The sequence below is a fragment of the Elephas maximus genome, chromosome 21 (genome assembly GCF_024166365.1).
Source record: "Elephas maximus indicus isolate mEleMax1 chromosome 21, mEleMax1 primary haplotype, whole genome shotgun sequence".
In the NCBI taxonomy this organism is placed as follows: Eukaryota; Metazoa; Chordata; class Mammalia; order Proboscidea; family Elephantidae; genus Elephas; species Elephas maximus.
The window spans coordinates 57338231-57360128 of NC_064839.1; the positions used below are offsets into that span (position 1 = coordinate 57338231).

At 40.3% G+C, this 21898-nt stretch overlaps 1 long non-coding RNA gene and 1 gene segment (V, D, J or C); both read right to left on the bottom strand.

The window, feature by feature from the left end:
- The window catches only part of LOC126064595 (immunoglobulin heavy variable 4-38-2-like), a 267760-nt gene that overhangs the window by 208437 nt on the left and 37425 nt on the right, over nt 1-21898 (bottom strand).
- The window catches only part of LOC126064714 (uncharacterized), a 79460-nt gene that overhangs the window by 54384 nt on the left and 3178 nt on the right, over nt 1-21898 (bottom strand). The window contains exon 2 of the long non-coding RNA XR_007514611.1: nt 5137-5150. This is a non-coding gene — a long non-coding RNA (uncharacterized LOC126064714). The remainder of the gene's footprint in view (nt 1-5136; nt 5151-21898) is intronic.

Below are 21898 nucleotides of genomic sequence, written 5' to 3' on the forward strand. Positions count from 1 at the left end.
TCTTACATAGAAAACTTTATTTCTTCTTGGATTATTCCCTTCTGTCTTTGGCCATAGGCACACATTATCTATGCACCATTTTCCCTGAATTCAGGAATTTCTAAATTGAAGTCTTCTTTTAAATATTGGCATATTATTTTTAAAAGAAAAAAATATGGACCCATGCCAAGAGCAAGCTAGTATGTAAGCCTTCCTCTATTCAAAAGACAGAACAGCAAGGGCCTTTGTGGGAAGATTTGTGATAATGATGCCATGAGACGCCTTCCCAATATCTCACAGGGTTGAACACCACAACCATTTCCTTGTCCTGAAAGCACATTAGAACACCAGGCTGTACACAGAGAAATGCAAAGTTCTGTTTAGGATCACGGAAGCTCTGTTCATCACCTGACGTGAGCCCTACAGACCCCAGATCTGCATCCACCAAGGCTGATATTTTAGTGACCCCCGAAATTCTAGTTTAAGCAGAACGCAGAGATTAGTGGTTACCAAGGGTTGCAAGGAGGTGTAGGAAGGGAATGCCTGTTTAATGAATTCCGGTTTTTCTTGTCGTGCGATGAGCATGTCTTCGAACTAGGTAGAGTTGATGGTTGCATAACATTGTGAACCCACTAAATGCCACATCTTAAAATGTTTAATTTTAAATTATGTGAACTTTATCTTTTTTGTTTTAAGACACAAAATGGACCCATAGGTGTAAAAAGGCATCTAAAGAAAATTCTCTTTTCTAAAAAGAGTGACATGATTCTCAAAGCAAACGACAATATGAAAACAAAACAGACGAAAAACCTTGTTTTTCCTTTACTACAATAGGAGCTGCTTTGAAAGTCATCCTTGTTAAGGTGACCAGGGATTGATGATTGTGTGCACACTCTACTATAAAATGTGAAAAAAAAAATTTTTCTTGTTTGAAATTAAGAGAAAATAAATAATACAATCCTCCAAATTGTAAATAGGGTTTCCTGTGAATCTGTTGCTGGGCAGTTCAAGAGAAGCTAACTCAAGACACAGTTCAAAAGTCCATTTTTGCTCAACCCAACACCTGTTCCTGGTTCTGGGATCTGTGTTTTGTGGTCCTGAGCAAAGCTCCTCTTGCCTTTTAGGCAGGTTTGTGTGCTTACATTGTCTTCCCCTCACTGTGACCCTGGCAGAGCCATATATGTAGTGTCCTCAGCAGTCAAGGAGCTCAGCTATAGGGATACTGTTTATTGGATGTGTCTGGGTTGATAACTAGTTGGCCTTTGACAGACAGCACATAGTGTCAGTACCACCCAGACCTGTAGTACATATTTCCCACGCACTGAAGGCCTTGCTCTGCGGGGTGCCTGATCCCGTTCAAGTAGCAGTACTGCAGGAGACTGAGTCAGCAGAGAAGGTGCAGGTGAGGGTGAGGGTCTTTGAGTAGCTCACCACCTGAGGGCCCGACTCCTGCAGCTGCAACTGGGACTGGACTCACACACCACACCCATTCCCATTGAGACCATGAGGGTCATAGAGGTTTTACAGGTTTGACGACCATAGACAGCTCTTGGATGAACAGGGGCCAAAGCTACACAAGGGAAATTCCAAAGCTAATTCCTAATGCAAGTTAGATGCAGGCAGGTGGAAGAAGACCAAGTGATGACAGCCACATGTGTGGGTTGAGTTTGGAACCTCCCCATATTCCAGCATTGGCAACTTTACTTTAGTCACAGAGTCCCAATGGACCTGCACTGATTGATTGGCTCTCATTCATTCATTTGGAGATCTGAGAGACAGACACACAAGAGACACTCTTCTTTACCTACGACAAATCAGTGAATCAAACAACCAACCTACCAATGAACCAATCAAACAAACAATCTCTTCCCTGTAGGACCTATATTCCAGGGTATTATGAGTTAGCTCACATTACATCCTCCTCACAGACTCAGGCAGAACTACAATGCTGTAGTAAAAAGCATGTCATCAGCAACTTCATGTTGGAAAACACACAGAGCAAAACAGAATGTTTCACCTTCATGATTGTCCTTCAGCTGGAGTCTGCTGCTAGTTCACTAATTATTGGTAGGAAATGCAATGTCTTCACAGAAGTTTCATTTGCGAGGGTATAAAAACAAGTTATTCCATTAATGGTAAGCCTGGTGACATAACAATGGCTTCGGGGAATTTTTTTTTTTTTTTCCTCTTCTCTTTATTGTCAGAAATCATGGACTTAGGACTTTGGTAATGATTAATAGACACATTTGGGAAAGAAAAACACAAATTATTTCCTCTTTTTTTAATTTCTTACCTACTTTCCTTAGACATTGGCCTAGGAGTTGAAGGATTGGTTTGTTTTCTACATTTCATGGATGACAGCCTAGTAACATTGTAGATGTGTATTTCCTCTGAACTTCAGGAGATTTCCAAATATGGAGACTATTGAACTCATACACATCTGAGTTCCCTCAAAGAACTTGGACCTTACTGAGGCAGGACACCCATACTGCAACTGTTAAAGGACCCCAGGCTTGCTTGACAAGGCCATAGATGTGATGGAGACAAATAAAAAAGTGGAGGAGATGGTAACTACAATATGAGTGGCCTACATAAGTGATCAAAAAGAAACCAAAACCAAACCCAGTGCCGTTGAAAAGTGAAGACTTTGATTCTTTGGGTGGGCCAGAGAAGTACAATTTGGGATTTAGCTTTAGCAACCAAAGATCACACATGCAAACACATAATCACATCTTGTGGGTCTTAATTGTAGTGATCTCAGCCCATTCACAACCCTCTCATTCATGAAGGTTCTGGTGTAGAAATTGCACTGGAACACCTGGGGAAAGGGGAAGCGGGGAGCTGTGAAAAACAGTCACAGAGATAGAGCTGGAAACTATTTCCAGAAGCTGATAGCTTGGCTGCCAATTCCCACTGACTTACTCAGCATATCAATAATTATCCTGATATCTTTTGTTCCAGTCACTGGATTAAATTGTAAATACAAAGGAAGTGGAATCATCTTTTGGAGTTTATACTTTAATTACAAGACAGATATTAAATAAATATACTACCCTGATAAAAGGTATAAGGACAAATTATAGGAAATCCTTCTGCGGATGGGTTACTAGGGTCAAAAATATATAAATATACATAAGAAACAGCAACGGGTACATATACGCTTTCAGCGATCAAGTTAATATATTTCAGATATGCAGTAGAACCCACAACCAGATGTGTACCATGGGAGCTTTATTAGAGGAATGGGGGAGGACAAACTGAGAACAGCAAATTAAACAACACATAGCACTCAACATTAACTTATAATGGACCTGGGGTTCCTGCACAGAGAAGCTCCTAGTCCAGGGGAAGATTGACAAGAAGGACCTTCCTCCAGAGCCGACACAGAGAGAAAGCCTTCCCTTGGAGCTGATGCCCTGGATTTGGACTGGTACTTACTGGTTAATCTGCCCCTGGTGCCCTTTTCTACCAGTAGTACATATGTATCATCCACTTTAGCCCCTTTCCTAGTGGATGGTGGTTTCAATCCCAGCAGTGCATCACGGGACAGACAGGTGATTATAATTACGAGGGAGGAAGCTGGACTATTGTAGTGTGGAGATGTCAAAGGATTTGAATAAAATATACAAGATATGAAGATTAAATATTACAAAAATTGGTACCAGAAGCACAAATGGGGGGTTGGTGATGGAATAAGCTAGAGTGTTGCCTTGGGAAGAAGAATCACAGAGCACTCTAAAAAGTTGCAAGACAGAAAATACATCCACCAGAGGAGGTCCTGGCTCAGAAGGTCATTGTGAGAAGAGTCCATTTGCCGATGGAATGGTGTATGTTGGTGAGTTCAGTTAGGATTTGCCGTGGAGAATTAGGTGGAATTCTGTTCCACTATTCATTTAGCTCTTGTCCTACACTGGTCAGTTAGTGATAGTCATAGGTCAACAGAAAATGGTGTAAGAAGGTAAAAGTGATTTCATCCAGAAATCAGTGAGCATGGGTCTCTCCTTGGAGGTAAGCACCATGTTGTCAAGCAAGAGGTTTCAGCAAAGGGAACTCCATAGAGGTTGAGCACCTTCATTATGAACCAGAATAGAACAGAATGCTCAGTATATGCTGAGTACTTTGCATCCTACTCCAATTTTTTACATTGAGAAATGAGTCAATGATAGGTGAGCCCTGCATACAGTGCCATGAGCCAGCCCCGTGGCCTTCCACCACTCCACCATCTCTGCTCCAAGTTTCTCTGCGCCACTAGGTGTGCTCAGTTGCTCAAAGGCTCATTGACCCCCATTAGTATTGTGATCGCCAAAGAGATATTTCTCAGAATATACCTAGACAAGAAGAAATGTCTGAGTTGAACTTCAAGCACTGAAGACTTCTTGTCCACAGGAATGACACCCCTGCCCCCTGATGGCCACTATCAGTGATTCGATCAGAGAATGCCTTAGCAGTGTTTAGAAGAGATGTCATTCTATAATACGTTTTTCACTGTTATTAATATTGTAACTTAGTTTAAATGCAAAGGGGAGGAAGATCCAAATATATCAAAGAGTACAGTGAAAATATAAAGTAAAATATTTTATTGAGTACAATAGGAAAATACTTATTATAAATTCAAACTTATATAGTTTGATTTATTGATAACACAATTTGATAATCATAACTCTACAACTGGAGGAATAAACACAAGAAAGATAACAAACTCTACTTTAGCCTCAATTGGTGGCAACGATAGCATTTGGGAACATTATTTCTTCTCACGTGATTGTGCTAGCCTGAACACATATTTGTTTTCATATTATTTCTATGCCATAATTTACTTATATCTAAATGATAGGAGACTGACTATTCTTATTTTTGTTTACCTTCTGTCACTCCACCTATTTATGTGGGAATGAATCCATATTTTCATATCTAACAATAATGCATTGATTTTGACACTCAGCATTTCAGTATATTAATATACACAAATTATTTAGCTGTTTTTCTGTTGATGGGTCCACTACTCCAAATAACACCATCCCATTCCAGCCCCTTTCCTGGAGCCTGGTGGACCCAGTTCATATGATTGCTGGTTAAAGAGAATCCAGAGACTGCACAGGTGAGGGACAGGGTCTGTGAGGGCTTCACCACTCCTGGGCCTGACTTCCTCAGCTGCACCTGGGACAGGATACCTGGAAACAAAGAGAACTCCAGTGAGTCATGTGCTCAGATGCAGCATCCCCAGACCTTCATGTCTGAATTTCTGAGGCCCTCACCTCTGGGAGCTGTGACCAGAAAGAAAAAGATACATATCTGTTTCATGTTCCCATGGATGAGAACCATGACTCCCAGAAAATGTTCTCCTACATGAGGAGGAATCTGAATTTAAGTCAATGTGTGCTGTGAGTTCATCTGGCTACCTAAGAGGGATTTGCATGTGGGAGGTGCTATTGTACATAAAGGGGAAAAGGGGTGAAGGGAGGCCCCTTTCTCTAGCATTCTCATTAGATAAAGGATTCTGGCTGTTACCTTGGGAGAACTGTCCTCTGCCTGGGTCTTCCCTTCATGAAGCCCAGTGTTCTCTTAATAACCAAGACATTCCACTCAGTCAGCATATGTCAATGTTTTAGAAGTTACCTCTCAGGTTCCAGGGACAGAGACCAAAATCCTTGGGGAAAATAATTCTTCATCCCACCAGACCTTCGCTTCCTCACAGGTTCTCTCTGCAAGGCCATTTGAAGTTTGAAAGTCAAGTGTGCCTCATGAGGTTCTTTTCCTCTAATTCGTGACCTGAGGAGTATAAAAAACTGATTCAGTGGGGGGATGCTGATAACCCAGCTTACGTTTGGTCCCCTGGACACTGCTCTGAAGCTGTCTGTTCTCACCCTGAGACACACTATGTTGTAAAGTTGGATTTATTAGCATCCTTTTTCTATTTTTCAAATCCTGTCTCTTGGTCTTTGATTTTGTTATGACTTTTTACATGAGAAATGTTGTTCCTTCTTGGATTATTTTCTTATGTCTTTGGCCATATGCACACATTATCTATGTAACACTTTCTCCAAGTTCTGGAATTTCTAAATGGAACTCTGCTTTTAAATGTTGACATATTATTTTTGATAGTAAAAGAAATTATCTACCAATGCCATGAGCAAACTAGTATGTAAGCTTTCGTCTATTCAAAAGAGAGAAAAGCAAGGTCCTATGTGGGAAGGTTTGTATTAATACTACCGTGACACACCTTCCCAATACCTCACAGAGTGGAACACTAGAACCAGTTCCTTGTCCTGACAGCACATTAGGATACCAGTCTGCATGCAGAGAAAGGTCAAGTTCTGCTTAGGATCCCAGAAACTCTACTCATCACCTGACAGGAGCCCTGCACACCTCCTATCTGCATGTCCTAACGCTGGTATTTCAGTGAGCCTGAATTCCTAGTTTAAGAAGACCACATAGGTTAGTGGTTATCAAGAGTTGGAAGGAGGTGTGGAAGGGGGTGACTGTTTAATGAATTCTGGGTTTCCTTTTAGGGTGATGAGCATGTCTTAGAACTAGATAGAGTTGATGGTTGGACATCACTGTGAATTAAGTAAATGCCACTGTGCTGTATACTTCAAAACATTTAATTTTACATTATGTGAAGTTTACTTTTTTTTTTTTTTAACAAAAAGACACACAAAGGACTCAGAGGTGGAAAAAAGCATGTATAGGAAAGTCCCTTTTCCGAAAAGACTGACATGATTCTCAAGGTAAATGACAGCTACACAATGTGAAAAAAAGAAAAATGAAAGATTTTTTTATTTGTGTGAAATTAAGAGAAAATAATACAATCCTCAAAATTGTAAATAGGGTTTTCCTGTGAATCTGTTGCTGAGCAGTTCAAAGAAATCTAACTCAAGACACAGTACAAAAGTTCATCTTTGCTCAACCGTACACCCGTTCCTGGTTTAGGGCCTGTGCTCTATACTCCTGAGCACCCCATTTACTGCCCTGTAGGCAGATTTTTGTACTTACATTGTCTTCCCCTTACTGTGTCCCTGACAGAGTCATACATATCTGTGTCCTCAGCAGTCACAGAGCTCAGCTGTAGTGAGAATTGGGTATTGGGTTGATGACTAGTCAGCCTTGGAGAGACAGAGCATACTGTCTGTACCACCCAGACCTGCAGTACGTACTTCCGACCCACTGAAGGTCTCTCTCTGAGGGCTCCTTGATCCAGTTCCAAGTAGCAGTACTTCAGAAGACTGAGTCAGCAGAGATGGAGCAGGTAAGGTGAGGGTCTTTGAGTTCCTGACCACTTTATGGCCTGATTCCTACAGCTGCAACTGGAATAGGACTCACACACCACATCCATTGCCATCAAGTCCATAGTGAGTCATAGTGGTTCTATAGGATGAGGTAGAACTGCTTATATATTTTGCAAGTCTGTGAGCATTGTGGGATCTAACTAGCATATCTTTCACCAGAGGAGCCACTGGTGGGTTTAAACCACTGAATTTCTGGTTAGCAGCCAAGTGCTTAACCACTGAACCATGAGGCCTCTGATAGGGCACCTGGAGACAAAAAGAGGCAAGCACATTAAACACCCTGTCCCTCTGTGAATTCTCCGTGATTCACTTTGTCTACGTGACAGTGACCACCTGGAAGACGCACCACCACTGGAAGGATAATGAGGAAGGAGGCAGGCATTTCTGGAGCAAGATCACCCTAGCTCAACAGGCTCTGGAGTCCCCTGGCAGGGAGGTTGATTTTAAACAGGAAATCACACAAGACATTTGACTGTCAGTGTCACTGGCTGATAAAAGACCTGAGGAACTTGAACAGGTCTTGGATGAACAGGGAGTGAATCTCTGCAAGGGGTTTCTCCAAAGCTAATTCCTGAAGCAAGTTAGACCCAGGCAGGTGACAGAGGTGCAAGTGATGACAGCCACATGTGTGGGTTGAGCTTGGAACCTCCCCAAATTCCAGCATTTTCAATCTTACATCAGTCACAGGGTTCCAATGTACCTGCATTGATTGATTGGCTCTCATTCATTCATTTGGAGATCTGAGAGCCAGACACACAACAGGCACTCTTCTTCACCTAGGACAAATCGGTGAATAAAACAACCAATCTACCAACTATCCAATCAAACACAAAATCCCTTCCTTCTAGGGCCTATATTCCAGGGTATTATGAGTTAGCTCACATCACATCCTCCTCACAGACTCAGGCAGGACTACAATGCTGCAGTAAAAACGATGGGATTAGCAACTTCATGGTGGAAAACACAGGGAGTAAAAGGAAACAGACAACAAAATGTGTCATCTCCATGCTTGTCCTTAAGCTGGAGTCTGCTGCTAGTTCACTAATTATTGGTAGCAAATGTAACCTCTTCACAGAAGTTTCATTTGTGAGGGCATAAAAACAAATTATTCCTTTAATGATAAGCCTGATGACATAATCAATGCCTTTGTTGAATCTTTATTATTTTTTTTCCTTTTCTTTTTATTGTCAGAAATCCTGGACTTAGAACTTCAGTAATTGATAGACACATTTGGGAAAGAAAAGCACAAATTATCTCCTCTTTTTCCTTTGTTTTAATTTTTATTTCTTACCTACTCTCCTTAGACATTGGCCGAGGAATTGAAGGATTGGTGTGTTTTCTACATTTCATGGATGACAGCCTAGTCACATTGTAGATGTGTGTTTCCTCTGAGCTTCAGGGGATTTCAAAATATGGAGACTATTGAACTCATACACATCTGAGTTCCCTCAAAAAACTTGGCCCTTACTGAGGCAGGACACCCTTCCTGCAACTGTTAAAGGACCCCAGCCTTTTTAGTACTTGGCAAGGCCATGGATGAGATGGAGAGAAATAAAAAAGTGGAGGAGATGGTAACTCCAATAGGAGTGACTGACATAAGTGAAGACTGGTTATTTGGATGGGCCAGAGAAGTACAATCTGTGATTTAGCTTTAGCAACCAAAGATCACACAGCCTAACTCATCGTCTCATCTTGTGGTTCTGGTGTAGAAGTTACACTGCAGCATTTGGGGAAAGGAGAAGTGGAGAGCTGTGCAAAACAGTCACAGAGATAGAGCTGAACACTATTTCTGGAAAGCTGATAGCTTGGCTGCCAATTCCAACTGACTTACTCAGCATATCAATAATTATCCTGATGTCTTTTGTTCCAGTCACTGGATTAAATTGTAAATACAAAGGAAGTGGAATCATCTTTTGGAGTTTATACTTTAATTACAGGACAGATATTAAATAAATAAATATACCACTCTGATAAAAGGTGTAAGCACAAATTATAGGAAATCCTCCTGTTGTTACTGTTGCTGTTAGGTGCTGTTGAGATGGTTCTGACTCATAGGGACGTTATGCACAACAGAACAAAACACTGCCCCATCCCGCGCCATCTTTTCAATAGTTGTTATGCTTGAGCTCATTGTTGCAGCCACTGTGTCAATCCCCCTCTTTGAGGGTCTTCCTCTTTTCCACTGACCCTGCACTCTGCCAAGCACGATGTCCTTCTCCAGTGACTGATCCCTCCTGACAACATGTGCAAAATATATAAGACGTAGTCTCTCCATCCTTGCCTCTAAGCAGCATTCTGGCCACACTTCTTCCAAGACAGACTTTTTCATTCTTTTGGCAGTCCATGGTGTATTCAATATTCTTCTCCAGCACCACAGTTCAAAGGTGTCAACTCTTCTTTGTCTTCCTTATTCTTTGTCCAGCTATCACATGCATATGATGCAATTGAAAATACCATGGCTTGGGTCAGGCACACCTTAGTCTTCAGGGTTACATCTTTGCTCTTCAACACTTTGAAGAGGTCCTTTGCAGCAGATTTCCCCAATGCAATGCATCTTTTGATTTCTTGCCTGCTGCTTCATGGCTGTTAATTGTGGATCCAAGTAAAATGAAATCCTTCACAACTTCAGTTTTTTCTCCGTTTATCATGATGTTGCTCATTGGTCTAGTTCTGAGGATTTTTGTTCTCTTCGTGTTGAGGTGCAGTCCATACTGAAGGCTGTAGTCTTTGATCTTCATTAGTAAGTGCTTCAAGTCCTCTTCACTTTCAGCAAGTATGGGTGTGTCATCTGCATAACGCAGGTTCTATATGAGTCTTCCTCCAATCCTGATGCCCCATTCTTCTTCATATAGTCCAGCTTCTCATATTATTTGCTCAGCATACAGATTGAATTGGTATGGCGAAAGAATACAACCCTGTTGCACACCTTCCCTGACTTTCAAATAATCAGCATCCCCTTGTTCTGTCCGAACAACTGCCTCTTGATCTATGTAAAGGTACCTTATGAGCACAATTAAGTGTTCTGGAATTCCCATTCTTCGCAATGTTATCCATAGTTTGTTATGATCCACACAGTTGAATGCCTTTGCATAGTCAATAAAACACAGGTAAACATCCTTCTGGTATTCTCTGCTTTCAGCCAGGATCCATCTGACATCAGAAATGATAGCCCTGGTTCTACGTCCTCTTCTGCAACCAGTCTGAATTTCTGGAAGTTCCCTGTAGATACACTGCTGCAGCTGGTTTTGAATGATCTTCAGCAAAATTATGCTTTTATGTTATATTAATGATATTGTTCTATAATTTCCACATTCGGCTGGATCACCTTTCTTGCAAATAGGCATAAATATGGATCTCTTCCAGTCAGCTGGCCAGGAAGCTGTCTTCCATATTTCTTGGCACAGACGAGTGAGCACCCCCAGTGCTGCATCTGTTTGTTGAAAGAGCCCAATTGATATTCCATCAATTCCTGAAGCCTTATTTTTTGCCAATGCCTTCAGAGCAGCTTGGACTTCTCCCTTCAGTACCATCAGTTCCTGATCATATGCTACCTCTTGAAATGGTTGAATATCAACTAATTGTTTTTGGTATAATGACTCTGTGCATTCCTTCTATCTTCTTTTGATGCTTCCTGTGTTGTTTAATATTTTCCCTATGGAATCCTTCACTATTGCAACTCGAGGCTTGAATTTTTTCTTCAGTTCTTTCAGCTTGAGAAATGCCGAGCATGTTCTTCCCCTTTGGTTTTCCATCTCCAGCTCTTTACATGTCATTATAATACTTTACTTTGTCTTCTCGAGACGCCAGGATTTTTATCAGCTGCTACAGTCTGAAATTGATCAACATGCAATCAAGATGCATTGATAAGTACTGGCAATTGGAATGTGAAAGATGGAAACATAGAAGAAGGATCCGTAGTTGGAAAATATGGCCTTAGTGATAGAAACAATGCCAGAGATCGAACGATAGAATTTTGCAAGACCAAAGACTTCTTCATTGCAAATACCTTCTTTCACCAACATAAACAGCAGCTATACACATGGACCTTGCCAGATGGAACACACAGAAATCAAATTGACTACATCTGTGGAAAAAGACGATGGAAAAACTCAATATCATCAGTCAGAACAAGGCCAGGGGCCGACTGTGGAACAGACCATCAATTGCTCATATGCAAGTTCAAGCTGAAACTGAAGAAAATCAGAGGAAGTCCACGAGAGCCAAAATATGACCTTGAGTATATCCCACCTGAATTTAGAGATCATCTCAAGAATAGATTTGATGCATTGAACACTGGTGACCAAAGACCAGACAAGTTGTGGAATGACATGAAGGACATCATACTTGAAGAAAGCAAGAGGTCATTGAAAAGACAAGAAAGAAAGAAAAGACTGGAAAGAAAGAAAAGACCAAGGTGGATGTCAGAGGAGACTCTGAAACTTGCTCTTGAGCATCGAGCAGCTAAAGGAAAAGAAAATCCTACCAGGGTTAAAAAAAAAAAAAAAAATGAAACAGATATGGCTAGATTGGTTTCACTGATCAAGTTAATCTATTTCAAATATGCAGTAGAGCCCACAACCAGATGTGAGCCATGAGAGCTTTATTAGAGGGATAGGGGAGCACACACTGAGGTGAACAAATTAAACAACACTTAGCTCTTACTCTACATTAACTTATAATGGACCCAGGGTTCCTCAAGAGAAGCTCCTAGTCCAGGGAAATATTGACAAGAAGGACATTCTTCCGGAGCCGACAGAGAGAGAAAGGCTTCTCTTGGAGCTGATGCTCTGAATTTGGATTGCAGCCTACTAGACTATGAGAACATAAATGTCTTTTTGTTAAAGCCATCTACTTGTGGTATTTCTGTTATAGCAGCACTAGATAACTAAGACAGTACGCATTGTATGTTTGTAGACTGTTCAAAAGTTAACTGGGGGCAGAAAGAAGGAATTGGAAATTGTGGAAGGGTACAGTCCAAGCGGAGTCTGCTGCCTTTCCATTTGGCCCACAATTGAACCTTGTGCTTAGGACTAGGTATGTCGGTCTGGGCACTTGATGAGACGAGCGTGTGGGCTGACTTACTTTCCCTGTGCCTCTTGACCTAAAACACATTTATAGTAACTCGTGCCCTAGTGCCCTAGAACGCATGCCTTAAGTCTTGCCCTGAGCACATGTCAACATTCCCAGAAACTGCTTCTGCATGCATGTCACATAACACCTGGACGACCCCATTTCTATATCTGTTGCTGGTTGCAAGGGAATAAGATCCATCAAGTACTGCGCAAAGAGGGGTACGTGTGACTATATCACTGCTTCGGATGTGGAGTGAGACCCACTGGCCATAGGAGACCAGCACCCACTACTGAAACTATCCTTGCTCTGTCTCTTTTAATGAATGAAGCATTATTCCATAACGTGCCTGTGTGTAACTTTTGCTTTTGTTTTTTGAATTCAGATATTAGCTCGACATCTATATAGTGTTATAATGCCCTTACACTATAAAACAAAGGGCATAAAACAATTTGAAGACAGAGTAAGGTTGTTTTTAAAATGCTTATTGTAAACTGAAGCATAACCAATTAAATCATTTTTCAAAATGAAAATAATTAACATGTCAGTAGAAGAGTTACAATTAGTGCCTTAAGTGCTAAGTTAAAACAAGAGGCAGCAGAAAAAGAGAAAAAAAGGAGCCAAATGAATTACAACAGAAATAAAACAACCAGCAAGGGGCTAGATTTTAATCCAAGTATTTCAAGAACAATTTTGAATAGAAATAATATAAAATTACCAGTTAAAAATGAATTTACATATTGAATAAAAAAATCAATAGCAGAAATATGTTATTTATCAGAAAATCACTTTAAATACACATATGTGGAAAGGTTAACGGAAAAATATAGAAGTGAGTACCATGAAAGCATGGATTAAAAAAAAAAACAAACCTTGAGAAGCAATAATGTTTTCAGATAGAATAGATATTTAAACAAAGAATGGTTATTAGGGGTAAGAAGGGCATTACATAAAAATAAATTTCTCAGCTCTCAAAGGTTTAACTTTCCAGGTTAATGTCACTAAAAAAAGAAAAAGACAAAATTTCATTGTATTTGGATACTCCAACACTCCTTCCTCTGTGGCTGATAGAATAAGTAGTAAGAAAATAAGTATATTATATATATATACACACATGTATAACCACTCTAACATTTGCAGATTGGAACTCACTGGGACTGCCTTAGTTCCCTGGGTCTCAAAACCTTTTCCACCTTTGACAAGATGCTTACCGTTTTTATACCACTTTCTGTTAAGAATCCTACCTCATAAACACCCAGAGAGTTTCCATTTTCTGACAGCTTTCAGTCTTACAAAGCTTCTGGCTTTTGAAAGTTTTACTGTATTTGAATAGTACCTAATAGAAACTCTGGGGGCATAGTGGTTAAGAGCTATGGCTGCTAGCCAAAAGGTCAGCAGTTCGAATCCACCAGATGCTCTTTGGGAACCCTAGGGGGGCAGTTCTACCCTGTCCTATAAGGCCACTATGAGTCAGGATCGACTCAATGGCAGTGGCTTTTTGGTTTTATCAACCTGTTGGAGCACTGGTGGTGTAGTGGTTTAGAGTTCGGCCGCTAACCAAAAGGTAGGCAGTTCGAATCCATCAACCACTCCTTGGAAACTCTATGAGGCAGTTTTACTCTGTCCTATCGGGCTGCTATGAGTCAGAATCTACTGGAAGGCAGTGGGTTTGGCTTTTTGGCTTTAACAACCTATTTGACCTAACTGCAATTTATACAACATTCCACTGCTTTGCAATATCACCAATCAAAATATCACCATGTTTTTTTATTTGCATTGTCTTCCATTAGCTTTGACCAAGTCAAAATCTTAGTGCAATATTTTCCTATGTGAATGTCTGTCTATTCCAACCACAATCAACAAATCTATTTAACTACAACTAATGGATTTTTAATGGCAAAACTCGAGTTAAATGCCATTATTTCCAAATATAAAATTTGTATGTAAAATATAATTTATTACTAGGCTGTATATTTTCCATTCATATGCTAGCATAGTTTCTTATTAATAAATTTAAAGGAGCCTTGCAGGATTTGCCCGATTAGCAAGGTATGCGTGGGTTTACTTGTGTTTACTTACTAATCTGTAGCTCACATTTTTACATGAATTTTTGATGTGGTGAAACCCGTGTGAAATTGTGGCACTACAGGTTAATAAGTAAGGACAAGTAAACCCATACATACCTTGGTATTGGTTAATCTGTCCCTGGAGCCCTGGTCACAAAATTTTTAATTGCCTGGCTGTTAACTGAAAGGTTTGAAGATCAAACCCACCGAGCAGCTCTGTAGTAGAAAGACCTGGCTATTTGTTCCCATAAAGATTACTGCCTAGAAAATCCTATGAAACAGTTCTACTAGATCACATGGGGTCATTATGAGTTGAATATTGAATCGACAGCACCTACCAACAACAGTAACATCCCTGGACTGTGAATTATGAATTTAGTAAGTTTTCAGACATGTTTTAAAAATTTTCATAACTTTCATTACTTTACTGGTTGTATTAACAAATTTCCTGTTTCTTACATGTGATAAGATACTTGTCCACGCTAAAAAAAAAAAAAAAAATCATTTTTCAGATGGGGAAAAAAAGAAGAACATAAATAAACTGATGTCTTTCCCTGGCTGGATTTCAGGTTACAATGTTTAAGAATGTGTGTACAGTTGAAAGTATAACTATACTGACCAAGTGTCAATGTATTTATATACTTTAAGGGTCCAAGTTGGTTATTAGGTACTGTCAAGCCAATTCCGACTCATAGTGACACCATGTGACACAGGAGAACTACCCATAGTGTTTTCTAGACTATAATCTTTATGGGAGTAGATAACCAGGTCTTTTCTTCCACAAAGTCACTAGGTGGTTTCAAACTGAGAACCTTTGGATAGCAGTCAAACACTTAACCACTGTGCCAGGAGAGCTACTTGCTATGGGTTTATCTAAGTATAATTTACATACAACAGCATTTACTTTTGGAAGATGTACATTTCTATTAAAGTTGGCCATGTTTAAGGCTTTATACTAGAGCTCCTCAATCTCAGCACTATTGCCATTTTCGGCTACATAATTTATTTGTTGTGGGAAGCAGTCCTGTACATAGTATGTTTTTTGTCAGCAACCCTGGACTCTGAAACTAGTTCCAGCAGTACTTGCCCCAACTATGAAAATTAAAAGTGATTCTAAGAATTGCCAATTGTCCCTGGGAACAAAATTGTCCCTGTAGTATATGGATGCTAAGAGTGACATATACTATATTACACAGGTCTTTCTAAGTTGAAGGCATTACTTGAACCTAGATTGAGCAGCATTCACAAGAAAGAGAAGATGGGAAATGCATCTGAAGATGAGGGGCCGGCTTGAGTTTGAACATGACAGTAAATTCCTGCATTAAATATTTCTAAATCTGATGACCAATGGCACAAAATAGTAACCTGAATTACAAACAGAATTCTCATCAGAAAAATATTACTGTAGAGCCTGTCCTGGAAGAGATGAGGAAAGACAGACCAAACTCCTTCCTGTGAAAAGAAGTCATATTCAGAGTCATGAAATTTCCCTAGAATCCCAGTTCATGGGAGTCCCTAGAGAGGTGCTGAACAGGTGGGGAAATTAAAGCTTCTGAGAGGAAACTCTTTCCTGGCTTCCTTCCCCTCCAGCTGCTGACAAGATGTGCCACTAAGCTGAATGGGTCCTGAATATCCCCTACAGACCATCCCCCTTCTGGCCCCCTGCAGGGAGGTTTGTATCTGGGCATACACTGACTTCCCCTCACTGTGTCTCTTGCACAGTAATACATGGTCATGTCCTCAGAATTCACATAGCTCAGTTTTAAACATACTTGTCTCTTGAAGGTGTTCCTGGTGACGTTGACTCAACATTTGAGAATCTGGTTATAGACTGTGCTTCCAAAATTCCGTATTATACTGATCCATACTAGTCCCTTTCCTGAAATCTGGTGAACCCAGCTCACAGGATAGCTGGTTAAAGAAAATCCAGAGACAGTACAGGTGAGGGACGGGTCTGTGATGTCTTTACCACTCTTGGGGCTGACTCCTTCAGCTGTACTTGGGACAGGATATCTGGGACAAAGAGAACCACAGTGAGTCATGTGCTTAGATGCAGCCAGACCTTCAGGTCACGTGTAAGACACTCACCTCTGGGAGCTGCAACCAGAATGAGAAATGCTCAGAAGTGTTTCATGGTCTCATGGATGAGGTCCATGACTTTGAGAAAATATTTTCCAAGGTGAGAAGGAACCAGAATTTAACTAAATGCATGCCGTGATTTCTTCTGGCTACCTAAGTGTGATTTTCACTTGCGTGGTGCATTCATATATAAAGGTGGAAAAGGGTAAGGAGAGATCACTTTCTGTTGCATTCTTGCTGAATAAAGGATGTTAGCTGTTCCACTGGGAGAACAGTCCTCTCTTGGGTCTTCCTTTCACCAAGCCCAGTGTTCTCTCAATCTACACCCAGACATATTTCTGCCAGTAATCCAGATGCAGTTAAGAATCAAATACACTTCTGGGAATAGAGTCAATGCACATCTATTCCCAGGGATGGAATAGAAAGATAAGTACATAGATAGACCTATAGATAGAGAGATAGACAAAGAGACAGATAGATGATAGATAGATTAATAGTAAAGACAGACAAACAGATCAATAAATATTAAATATTCCACACAGATCCAAGACTTTCTGATTGTCACATACTCATTGTGATTCATTTCATACCTCCATTAAACTACTAGATATTTAATAAATGAGATATTCCAAAATAGTGATACCTTAACTAAATGTGACAAAAGCACTGAACTCAGATAAAACTGGGTCCAAATTAATGTTTATCATACATTGGAATGACTTCGAAAGACTCTCTAATTTCAGTGAATATTTCTTCACCTGAAATATTTTTACTACCAGTGTATTCAAGAGTTACTGTGGAGGGGAATATTTTCAAGTCAGCTTAAAGTACATTTTCTTTATTATTATTATTATCATTTTTTCACAGGTTAGATATTTAAGCATGGATAGTAATCATTCCTAGTGCTGTTGAAAAGGCCAGCAACTTCCTAGTTCTCCTTTTTCTCAAAGCTGAGTATCTGCTATAAATTACTGAGACTGCAGACTATGGGAGAACTTGCAGGAACATGAGCCTTCAGGAGCAGAAACAGTGCAAAGGCCTCAGCTCATCAACGTGTTAAGTCAGTAACATGGCCTTTGTTTACAACTCACATATTCTAGCAGTATCCATTTCTTGTTCTCTGAGTTGCTAACAAAAGACATTAGACTGAGTGAAATCAGTTTCCATTACTTTCAAGAAAACAATACTTATGGTTCATGGAAATACAGCTCTCCTCAAAATGGATTGCAGAAGAGATGAGCTCACCGTTGTCAGAGGGAATCTCCCTGCTCAGGAAGCATGTACCCTTGGAAAACTCTCCCGAAAGCTGCCCTCCACATATTCCCTAGGTCACTGAGCCCTGAGATTATGCCTGAGATCCTATGGCTATTTTTCAGAGTGGGAAATGCTTCCCAACCACAGGCATGGTGAGAATCTTCAGCATGTCTGTTTTCAAGAAGAAAACAGGTTCATTAAGGAAACTAGAGGAGAGATTGCTAGTGACTGATAAGATCTCATGCAACACAGGATATTACTTCCTCCTTCCTTGCCTGCTGTGAGAATATGAGAGATTAGAGGGACAAAAAAGCAAGAATAGTACTCGGTGGCTGATGAGTGTTGAAAAGTAGAGGAAAGCACTGAGAGCAAAGAAAGGGAGGAAACCCCTCATAGGAACAGAAGTACTCTCATCAGACCCTCTCTTCACTTAGTCCTGGTACTGGGTCCCTCCTGCTCTGTGAATCCTGAGCACCTACTGCACAATAGACCCCTCCCAGCCTTTCTGCAGCCCAGGTTTTCTTCTACGCTCCAACTGCTTTCCCATCATTGTGACTCACACAGAGCCGTGTCTTCCACCTTCACAGAGCTCAGGCTCAGGAAGACCTGGTTCTTGCACATATCTTTGGAGATGGACAGTCAACTTTGAATAGATGAGTTAAATACTTTTCTACCAGTATTACATATGTTTCTATGCACTTTTGTCCCTTCCTAGGTAGATGGTGACTTCAGTCCAAGCAGTGACCACTGGTTGTGGTGGAGAATCCAGAGACAGCTCAGGTGAGGGAGTGGGTCTGAGCTGGTCTCACAAATTCTGGGCCTGATTCCTTAGTTGTACCTAGGACATGAAATCTAGGGACAGGAAAAAGAAATCATTATTGAACAATATTGGAAAAAACTTCATCATGGTAGTCTCATTTTGAAACATCAAAATACTCACAGGGTGAAGTGATCACTTGATGGAAGCGTATCGATAGGAATTTTGTGAGTTCTGGGAAAAGTTCATAATTCCTGCAGAACCCAGTCCAGATTGTGAAGGTTCATGTGAGATTCTGGGATTTAACCTGAAAGGGGAAGCCTTGATTTTACTGTGGGAGGCCCCAGGTAGAAATCAGGAAAGAGCCAGGTAATGTCTCAATCTGTAATTAATAAACTGGAAGAAGAAAGTTAGACTCACTCCCCAGGCATGACCCTTTCTTTACTGAATGCTTAGGGACCTAGAGATGGAGATCATACATATTTTTATCACGGAGAGAGAGAACATTTTGATGATGAGAAAATAAACACTTACGAAAATACCCTTTTTCTTTTGTTAGGGAAACACTTAACTTCTGTTTCTCTTCCTTCTTTCAGGAACATGTTATTTGACAAGCTCATACTATTTATTTATCCTAACATACCACTGGGTGGCATTTGGGAGGACATTGGGTCAGAATATATTATATGGAGAATGCTGCTCCAGAGACCACAGATTTTGGTTCATATTCATCCTCAACCCCTTGAGAATTGCGTGACTTTTTCCAGGTCACTGTACTCTTCCTTGGTTTTTCTTCACCTCTACAAAGGGCCTTGTGAATACCTAGCAACCTGGCATTAGGCTAACAAAAGTACATGTAGACTGTCCTGGTAAGATGTACACAGAGTTTGTACTCAGTGATGGTAAGTCATTACTCATAACCATGAAAAACTCAGCTTTTTACCTGTTCCTACTTTACTACAGATCTGAGCAGATTATCCTTTTATTCCAATCTTCCTGGGCTCTGGCCTGAAGGGGGTTGAAGAAGTGCCTCAGCTCTCCCTGTACCCCTCTGTCTCTCATGATTCCTTGTTTTCAGCTGGAGCCTGCCTGTACAGGTCTGTGTGTGGACATTCCATAAATGACCACTTCTGTAAGTATAGATTTTCTAGAATGTATATTAGTAAGAATTTCTGTAGTATTAACTGGTCTTCCTTACAGGTATAAGGATATTATCCTATCACTGATGGGATTGTCCTTCAGGATAGACCTTGAAATGTTCTTTTTGACGATGAATGCAACACCATTCCTCTTCAAGTTGTCATTCCCAGCATAGTAGAATTATATGATTGTCTGATTCAAAATGGCCAATATAGACAGGGGACTTCCAGAAATTCAGGCCAGTTTCAGAAGAGGATGTGCAACCAGAGATATCATTGCTGATGTCAGATGGATCCTGGGTGAAAGCAGAGAATACCAGAAGGATGTTTACCTGTGTTTTATTTACTATGCAAAGGCATTTTACTGTGTGGATTATGACAAATTATGGATAACACTGTGAAGAATGGAAATTCTAGAACACTTAATTGTGCTTATGAGGAACGTTTACATAGATCAAGAGGCAGTTGTTGAGACAGAACAAGGGGATACTGATAGGTTTAAAGTCAGAAAAGGTGTGCACCAGGGTTGTATTCTTTCACCACACCTATTCAATCTGTATGCTGAGCAAATAATACGAGAAGCTGGACTACATGAAGAAGAACGGGGCATCAGGATTAGAGGAAGACTCATTAACCTGCATTAAGCAGATGACACAACCTTGCTTGCTGAAAGTAAAGAGGACTTGAAGCACTTACTAATGAAGATCGAAGACAAAAAAAAAAAAAAAAAAAAAACAGTGTCCCTCAAGTCCTTAGAGCTCTCCCTCTTCCAAATGATGGCCCATGTGACCCGCATCTCTGGAAGGCCCCCAACTAGGTTATGCATCCCGTCTACTACTCCACATCTGGATCAGTTAAGTTACTTAGCCACACTGAACACCACAACCATCTGCTCTAGGCTTGTAGCACAAGGGAGTAGATGACCCAAGAACTGGGCCAGTCTCGTCTTATTCTTTTTCATTAGTATATTCTTGTCAGAGGGGAGGTTATGTGAAGTTAGTTCCTGGTGTGTGAGTTGTTCAGGGATTCCATAATTGGAGATGCTCTGAGGGTAAGTGTAGGCAGGAAAGACAAATCCATGCACTGAATAAATGTCACAGCTCTGAGGATACTTTACTAAAAATACAAGAGCTCGTTTCATGGGTAAAATAAGTTTAGTACACTTGCATGGTATAAGGCAGGGACGCACATTGAAGTCTATGAGATTGTATGATATTCCCTTTAGTGCTAATTGAGGCACAATGAGGAAATGAATTCTATCACTTCTTTATGTATATTCAATAGGAACTTTGTAGTCTGAAATTCAATGAGACTATCTTGTTTCTCTGGGTCTTACAAGTTTCCTACCTTTGAGAAGGTGTGTATCACTATTTTATCACTCTTTATTAAGAATCCTACCTCATAAACACCCAGTGAGTTTTTCTTCTCTGTCAGGTTTCAGCTTTATGAAGTTGCTGGCTTTTGAAGGTTTTATTATATTTGAAGGGCACTTTTATCAACCTACTTGACCTAACTGCATTTTGTAGAGCATTGCACCACTTTGCAATATCACCAATCTAAATGTCATTGTTTTTTCTTTGTTTTCTCTTCCAGTAGCTTTTAGGAAGTCAAAAACATAGTGGAATGTTTTCCTATGTGCACATCTGTCTACTCCAACCATAATTAACAAATATATTTAAATACAACTAATGGCACAACTGAAGGTAAATACCATTATTTCCAAATACAACATTTGTATATAAAATATAATTGACTCTTAGGCAGTGTAGTAAACTGTAGTGTACAATTTCACATGGGTTTCACCAAATGAAAAACCCATGTGAAATTGTTTATTACCAGTTAATAAGTAAACACAAGTCAGCCCACACACTCTTTGCTTACTCTATTCTCTTACATAACTTGCTTACTGGTTAAGCTGCCCCTGGAGCCCTTTTCTACCAGTAGTACATATGTATCTATCTACTTTAGTCCCTTTCCAAGTGGATGGTGGATTCAGCCCCAGAAGTGTATCATGGGACAGACAGGTGAGTATAATTACAAGAGAGGAAGTTGGACTCCTACTGTGTGGAGATTTCCAAGGTTCTGAATAAAATGTTTGACAAGATATGAAGATTAAAAATTACAGAAGTTAACACCAGAAGCACAAATATGGGGGGTTGGTGATGGAATAGCCTAGAGTGTTGCCTTGGTAAGAAGAATCACAGAGCACTGTGAGCAGCAGCACGGCAGGAAGTATGGAAACCAGAGGATGTGTTAGTTCAGCAGGTC